The sequence below is a fragment of the Penaeus monodon genome, unplaced genomic scaffold, assembly GCF_015228065.2.
Source record: "Penaeus monodon isolate SGIC_2016 unplaced genomic scaffold, NSTDA_Pmon_1 PmonScaffold_1671, whole genome shotgun sequence".
Lineage (NCBI taxonomy): Eukaryota > Metazoa > Arthropoda > Malacostraca > Decapoda > Penaeidae > Penaeus > Penaeus monodon.
Window position 1 is genome coordinate 24,951 of NW_023646052.1, and position 8,456 is coordinate 33,406.

The 8,456-nt window shown below is 41.2% G+C and overlaps 1 pseudogene; it reads right to left on the reverse strand.

Moving 5' to 3' along the window:
- Positions 1-2,249: 2,249 nt before the first annotated feature.
- Positions 2,250-6,304, reverse strand: LOC119569576 (annotated as a pseudogene).
- Positions 6,305-8,456: the final 2,152 nt, after the last annotated feature.

The following is an 8,456-nucleotide window of genomic DNA, read 5'->3' on the forward strand; positions in this document are numbered from 1 at the left end:
GTGTTTGTGATATAATAATATCTTTTTTAATGAAATACATACCTTCCTGTATTCCATCACATTCTGCTGTCTTATGACATTCTGATTTCAGTGCAACAATACTGGGCGATTTCAGAACGAGATTCATCAGCAATGAACAATAACGTAATTTATAAAGGAAGAAGTATGATATTCTAATAACTGCCCAAAACCATTTACCAAGAGATTTGGTTGACAACATCCATTAAGTCGCATCATCATTATTACGCTAACAGCAAATGACACAGATGAGCTTAATCTATTTCTATTAGGAAGATTTTATTTTTCCTACATCTATCGTCCTGCATTAGTTTTTTTTTATGAACATGTAGTAATATTACGCACATGATTATAATATCATCATGTGTGAATTATATTTTATTATCTTCCACTCAAAATATCCCAGGTGCATATCCGTGGATTAAATCATTTTACAATATTCATAATACTCTTGATATCTTTCGTTTCATTTAGCATATAAACTCCATGTTGCTGCTTGTTATTCCTCTGGAATTTTGAAGCTCATCTAATCTCTTTATGCTGTTCGTAACCTCTCCTACAAACTCGAACAGTCGACTTTTATTTTGTAATTACCATGTTTTGCTTTGCTCCACTCTGGAATTGGAGTAAATTCAAGAATAATTCACTGACATTTCACTGAAGAATTCGCTGATCACTGTCCCTGGGCTAGCCACAGGGTGATTACACCGGCACTTCTTCTTCCTACTGATAATAATAAGCCCTGAGGATTGGAAAATCAGATATGGATGCAGAGAAACAGGAAAGCGTCATTGCAGATGTTGCATGCACCTATCTTATATCCAAATATCTTTTGTTATCACTGCTAAATAGCTGTAGCAATAATCAGTTATCAATAGTTACACTTATATTGTTGAAAAAGGGTTCCCACTTAGTCAGGTACAATATAATAAAAACGTCTACTTTGCTCTATCGGAACTATTACTTGAGTTTTTACATAATCTCTAAGAAGGTTTAAACACAAAGAATGTCTTATTTTTACGCTATGCCAACGATTAACAGTAAGAATGATATTCATCTATATTTCATTGACTAACTGTAAGAACTGCAACATACAGATGTGTTGCGTTACATATTATTTTGCAATGTGCATTTCCAGCACCGGGTCCTGAAGTCTTCTCTCGGTCCTTGACGTTCACAGTTTTAAGTCAAGTAACATCATCTGACTTTTATAATCTGTAAATTATCAATTTATCAATGAGTATAAAGACAAGCCAGATACATGAATGTCCAAACCTACATCTATCTAGCTGAAAAGTATTACAAATTAAACCATACTTATACAGGGTATGTCATTTTACAATTTATGAACCTTGCAATCCATATATATTATACTCAGGTAAAAGTTCACATCTCTATAACTGCAGGTCTTAACTCATCTGAGAATCTGTTATTTTATATATTTTATGGACTGAGGACCCTGCCTGAGCTGTACATATTTTGTAGTTTGATAAACATTATCATAAACCATCGTTATCGACATGACACAGTTTTCTCCTTAGGCTTACCAAGAGTAATGATACCCTGACTTTCATGCCTACACAATAAAGCAGGATGCTAAGGTGATATGGTAAAACTATTGTTAAAGACACAGTGCTGTACAGGTATATGTTGTCCACTAACACTAGCAAATACAAGAATTAAATACTTAACAAGGGCGGTTTTATACAAGTGTTATTTCTAATATTAAACCTGCAAGATGGTAAATAAAATATTAACCTTAACATTTTTAGCATAGAGACTGTTGGCGACCTTCTTCAATAATATACTTACGTGTCGATTCTAAGTTAGGATGAATTAAAATACCCAACGATTCCACTGACACTATCTAAGATTAATATGGCTATCTTGTAAACGTCCCAAGTCTATACAGTAAATTCTTATACTCAATATTACCTACTATTCTAGGTAATGTTATCATATACAGCATTACAATATAAAACTTCTCACAATGACAGTACACTTCAGTTTCTGAATTATATTTAGATATCACTTTCAGTTTTATAATATCATGAGAATATTATGGAAAGGGAAGAATGACTTTAAAATAACAAAATACCTTCAAAAACTTATCACAGATTAATTAGAACCAGTCCTCAAGCATTATCATAAGCTCTATACAACTCTGGAAGTGATGTTTTAGTTACAGATGTATAATGATTACAGGAATCACCACAACCTATGCACTGATTTACAGGAGACATAAGATCCTATAAAAGGTATCACAGAGAATAAATACTCCACTGCTCTATAAATACACACATACACGTTTTCTCCATAACAGAATCGTATATAACGTTGAAAATACTGTGGGTAATATTACAACCCCTTGGCACTAAATACCTCTATTTCAAAAAATATACCAAATAAAACAGGCTAAATCAATTATTCAGTCTGACTAGGGTTTGGATTTTCACCATTTGTGTTTTTGTTCAACAGATTAATTAAATTCTCCAGTCTTTCCTCAAGACTCGTTATCCTCTTAGTGAGATTGCCGTATGTCTCTGTTATCTCGTCGACCTTTTCACTCATAATTTCAGCCATGTTGGCCTCGAGTTCCTTGATGCTGACCTTCAGGTCTTGCTGCTCGTTGCGGTGGTACTCTCCTCGGCGAATCCTACTGCCCTTCCTGGCACGGACGCTGCCCTTGTTGTCGGCGGACTCGGTCTCTCGAGCTCTTAGGCACTCAATGATGTTGGTTTTCAGAAAGACGGCAGGGCTACATCTATGCATTTCTATTCTCCACCATGTAAATCTATTTGCCTGTGAAACAAAATTATTCAGAAATATGTACGTCTGATGTTTCTAGTTGTTTATTTTGAAGCTTTACAATATGGTAATGGGGAAGTGGTAATTAAAGTAGAAAATGTTTCTGATATGAAACAATTTACTGATTGCTCATATTGTACCTCATTTTTAGTCAGTAATGTTTCTGTAATCTTTACTAATCAAATAAGTGTATTAGCATACCTTTTTTGGATGGTTCGGAAGAACAAAAGCACGTGAATTGTAGCAATCATGTTTGCATATATAGGAAACCTTTGTCAGCATTTCTCGCAATCTGAACATTTTATTACAGCAAGTGAAATAAGCATTTAGTTATATAACTTATACAGCATATAGTTGTTGATGTTTTTAACTACGCTATCAATGCAATAATACCTCATCTCTGTCTTTTACCATAGCATTCAGCTCTATTAAACCCCTTTCTAAAAGATTAATCATTCATACACTTGTAAACATACAACCCCGCCTCTTACTTGGGAATCTTGATGTGAGACCCGAGGTATGATGTTGTGGGAAGTTCTTTTCCATCTGAAATACCAGCTCTGTTTGCTTTATAAGCCTCTCCAGATGAGCCGAGTTCCTTAAACCCTGTTGGCAAACAATCACTAATTAATACACCATTAAAATCTTCAGAATCATTCAACCATAAATCATTAAAGCCATTTATACAGATATCAGCATGTATAAAATGCGAACACCAATACTTCGTTTAAATGTTTTTTAAAGGCTTGATTGAAAATCAGATGCCTTACCTGAACGTCATTGACTGCAAGAGCCACCAGAAGATTGGAGAGGATGATGGAGACGAGGATGACAAAGAACAAAATATAATATGTCCAGTTGCAACTAAGTGTGATAACCCAACTACAAAATCATCTTGAAAGTCTAGTTCACCGATCATCATGGTAAGTGTCTTGGTGAATGTCAAGACTGGATTGGTGAATACCTGGTTCTCTTGGTTTCCTGCGCCAGGGTCCTTGGCATAATGGAGAGCAACATAGAACGCAGACGAAAATGCAAGAAGGAGGCAAAGTATATAGCAAATATACGAACAAAGACCTGGCCACTCTGGTAAACATGACGACATATATGCCACAGTTTGGAAATCGTCCGATAAGCACCATGCACTCGGTCCACATTAACAGGAGCATCCATGTGGCCAGATGGTGTTGCCATTCCTTTGGCACCGAAACAGGCACGACTAGCAGAACGAGAAGAGTTATCATCACATGGAGGATGCCAGAAAGTGATCGGAACCATGCTAGCTTATTCTGCATAAGGGATAGCATTTGTTGTAGGAGGATTAAGACTGTCTGAAATATCACCAAACCTTTGAGAACCTGGTCAGCTTCATCTGGAATAGCTGATAGCCCCCACTCGCCCTGCACATGAGATTCACCCCACTCCTTCCATTCCTGGCCTCGCTCCTCTACGAGGGCACTAACGTTAGTGTGACTCGTAGTCCACACAAATTTGTTGAAGGTCAGAATGGTGGTCAGCACTGCATAAATAAAATAAAAGACAACTTCTATTAAAAATAATCTCCGCACATTCATCCACTTCAGAAGAAGAAAGGCTTCACAAAGAGGATGCTCAGGAGCTTTGCTTGACCCATGTCCACAAATGACTGTAGGTTTTGTACTGATTCTTCTCGAATGAACAGGTAAGAGGCAAAAAGTTCAGAGACACTTCTAAAGTCTTTGTATTAATTTTGGGAGAATTTGTGACCAGGCAGTGGTCAAAGACCGCATCCATGGTGCCCGGGAGATGATGCAGGATATAGGATAGCACGCTTTCACCATTGTCATCAAGGCTGCTAGATCGGCTCCTGCGTTGAGGAGCCACCATCGAGGGAATCGAGCGCGCTTTCGCTGCCTTGTGAAGCGGCGTTTCTCCGTTCGCATCCTTGGCGCGCACCAGAGCCCCTGCCTTGAGCAAGACTGCAATAGCTTCAACGCACCCTGATGCACTGGCATCATGCAGAGGCGTATGTCCTCGCATGTCCCGGTGATCCACGACTCCTGGCCGCCCGGAGGAGAGAAGCAGCTTAATGCATGCAGTCGATTGCGACGCCGCTGCGTAGTGCAGGGGCGTCTGTCCAAACTGATTCTTGGCATACCCGATGCCCTGCCGACAGCAGGTAACTAAGCCCGGCTGTCCACCGTAACTGTGCCGCACGGTGAAGGGCTGTTTCATGGAACGAGCCTCCATGGCCATTGATATGCACGCCTGCAACCAAGAGAGCTTTAAGGCCTTCCAGAGATTCGTTATCCACCACTTTCAGCAATCTGGCGGCGTCAGGATCCCACGCGTTGAGGTCTGCTGACGACATGCCACTATTTGATTCATCTGAAAAATGTGTAACCTGACTTCAGTTTATCTACTGTCAAATACTAAATATTTGATTCCAAGTATAGATGTCTCTTTGATCAATATCTTCCAAAATTACACAAATTGGTAATATACACAACAACAGGTCTATTGTTTGTTTTTTCTGCCGAATTACAGAGAGAAGAATATTGCTTACAAGTCGGCATAGATTTTCAATGCCTAACCTGTACTTAACATATCTGACAATGTCTCTGAACACACTGTCCGAGGTCTGGTGAATGAGCTTCCCACACAGGCTATCAGAGGGCGACGGACGGCTGTGTAGCTGAAGTTCCTTGACCACGTGACATGGCTCTTCTCACCTGCAAGATAAAGACAACGTTGCAATGGGCGTCATATGTACCACAAAGCCTTAGAAGCTAAAGAAACTTGGCAATGTCCTGGCATTCCGTGTATATGCACCTACTGAATACTTCTAGATAATGTTATGAGAGAAAGACATCAACATTAGTTATATACACATGCAATACCTATTTATTCACAAATGTATTTCATAACCCACTGGAACCGGTGTACTCTTAACACTAATATGATTGGCACTGTACACAATATCCTGCAATCATAAGGTAGGCTTTAACCATAAAAGTCATATGACCAAAGGTCGGCCCGAGCATCAAGATAATGAGAACAAGGTCACGTTCTTTCATGACAGCAGTTTTAGTTGCTTTTAAGCTTGATTATCTTTGTTATATGTTTCCATAATGCGTGGGTGTATATATTGTTGCAGACTGATATTCAGATTAATGTTCATGTTATTAGGATTCGAAAGGAAAATGGAAAACATATGAAGTTTAATACGAAGTAACCTTCTTATGCTCTTTCTGTTATTTAGATATAATAATAGCAAACTTTTCACTCAGTAGGATACCTATCTGAAGCAGTATCCACGAAAATTCTCAGACAGTTTTACTACGATTCTGAGACTAAAATTTGCCTAAAAATGTCTCAAAGTATGTCAGGCCGGCGCTCTGACACATAAAAATATCAATAAATAGATAGATTAAAATAATACTTTCATATACTCAAGATAATATATATAAGGTTTAATTATTTATACTAATGCAGTCATGACACGTTCATTTTAAATAAAACCAGACATTCATTAAATAATATAAGTGATCACATGGCAACAATGCCCTTCGATTGCCTACATCGTTCACTTGCACTCCTCACTTTATGTCAGGTTCAAAAATACCTTCAAATGTATGCAGAGATGTTTTTGTAATCTATTGCGCTAGCGTTACACATATATGTATACATATTTACAGGAAACAAACATAATTAATGAAAGTGGAATGACCTTTGCTGAAGCGCCTTCAGCTAACTATTGTGGGTTATTGAATACCTTCAAATACCTTTTCAAAAATTTTTTTTGCTTAGAGAAAAACATATACTGTGCATGAGTAACACATACAAGGGCCTAGGTACAGAAATATATATGAAAATTAATGGGAAAGGCTTCTGCCGAAACGTGGAGCCCTACTTGTAGGGGCCCTTTTTCCAAAAGTTTTCTTTAATCTGGGAAAGGTATAAATCAGTTTGAGACAACTCTCGCTCTCTCCCCTCTTCACTCTCTCTCTCTCTCTCTCTCTCTCTCTCTCTCTCTCTATATAAAATATATAATTTAAATATATATATATGATAATGTATATATTATATGTGTAAAATATGGGTGGGTGCCCCATGTGCATGGTGATGTGAAGCGATGGTGTGGTAGCCTAGATGTGTTAAGTGCTTGCATGCCTTCTTGCTTGCAGCTTCCACCCTAGCTAGCTCAGTGCGAAAAAGGGGGGCATTTTTGCATAAGTCTCCCTGCCAGGTTCACAGCCTCTCCATCATTAAGACTTCTGCAGTGCCTCCTCGTGGCTATCCATGGGTAACTGGGCACCTTGCGGTCCCAGGCTAAACTTGGGGGATCTTGGAGCAGCAGGTTCCCCCAGAGGTCGGAGCTATGGCCCACCGGCGTGTGGACACGCTCTGGCTCCGTATCAACTCCTGCCTCCTGCCACCCGGGGGAAAGGGGGGCGGGGAGGGGGGCCTTGCCAGTCCTCCTCCCCCAGAAAGACCCACTGGCAACGTCAAAGATAAATGGATATGCTGAGGGAGGGGTGTTGTCCCTTCCACCCAGCAAGTAAGGCAGGCTGGGGGTCCTGCTGGGAGGGCAAATGTTGGGGGCAGGGTTTGGAACGAGAGTTTACTCGTCCCCCCTCCCACCCCGGCAGGCGCCAACCCACCATGAAGCATGTGGGGCAAAGCCCTGGGGATGGGCGGTGACACAGCCTGCCGACCCTCTTTATCTGGGGCTGTGTCGCGGGGGTGGCAGAGGTGGCTTTGCCCCCAGAGTGACCACCTCAGGCTTAACCTCGGGCGTGCTTTCTGGGTAGGTGCTTGGAACATCTGGTCCTTGTGGCAGGATGAGCAGTTCCCTTTTGCTATCGCAGGAATTGAGGCGACTGGAGTTGAGGTGGCTGCCCTCTCAAAGGTGAGAAGACCTTGTAACAGTACGATCAGTGTGGGTGGGTACACCTACTACTGGTTGGGTCGCAGCGATGATCACCACTTCCGGGGTGTAGCCATAGCCATCTCCACTGACTTCAGCCCTCGGTATTAGAGTGACACCGGTTAGCACATTATGGCATTGAGACGAAGCATTCTTTTAGCTTCATGTCTCTTATTGCTGTATAGGCCCCTATCGATGAAAATAAAATTGACGTGAAAGAGGCGTTCTATCCCAAACCTCATCTGTGGCAGACAATTGCCCCCCGCGAGATATTTGCATTGTTCTGGGTGACTTCAATGCGGTATCCGGCTGTGACCAGCTGGCTATGAGATGTCTGTCGGCCCCCATGACTCAGGAGCTGACCCCAGCAGCGAAAATAGCCTCCTTCTCCGGGACTTTGCTAGGTCCCAGAATATGAGAATCTCTGGCTCCTGGTACCAGCAGTCCAACCCGCATTGCTCGACATGGTACAGCGATACGGGTACAGTGGCCAGGAGATCGACCACATTCTTGTTAGTACGTGATAGAGGATCCTCCAACCTGCGGGGTTTTTACCAGAGTGCTGAGTTCTGGGGCACCGACTGTAGGCTGGTTAGGGCTACCCTGCGGGTCCACTTCAACACCCCCCGTCCCTTCAGTGGCTACCCTAAGTTTTTTTCACCTGGACAGACTAAGGGAGGAAGAGTGTGCCCGGGGGTTCACCATGGCAGTCTCTGACTGA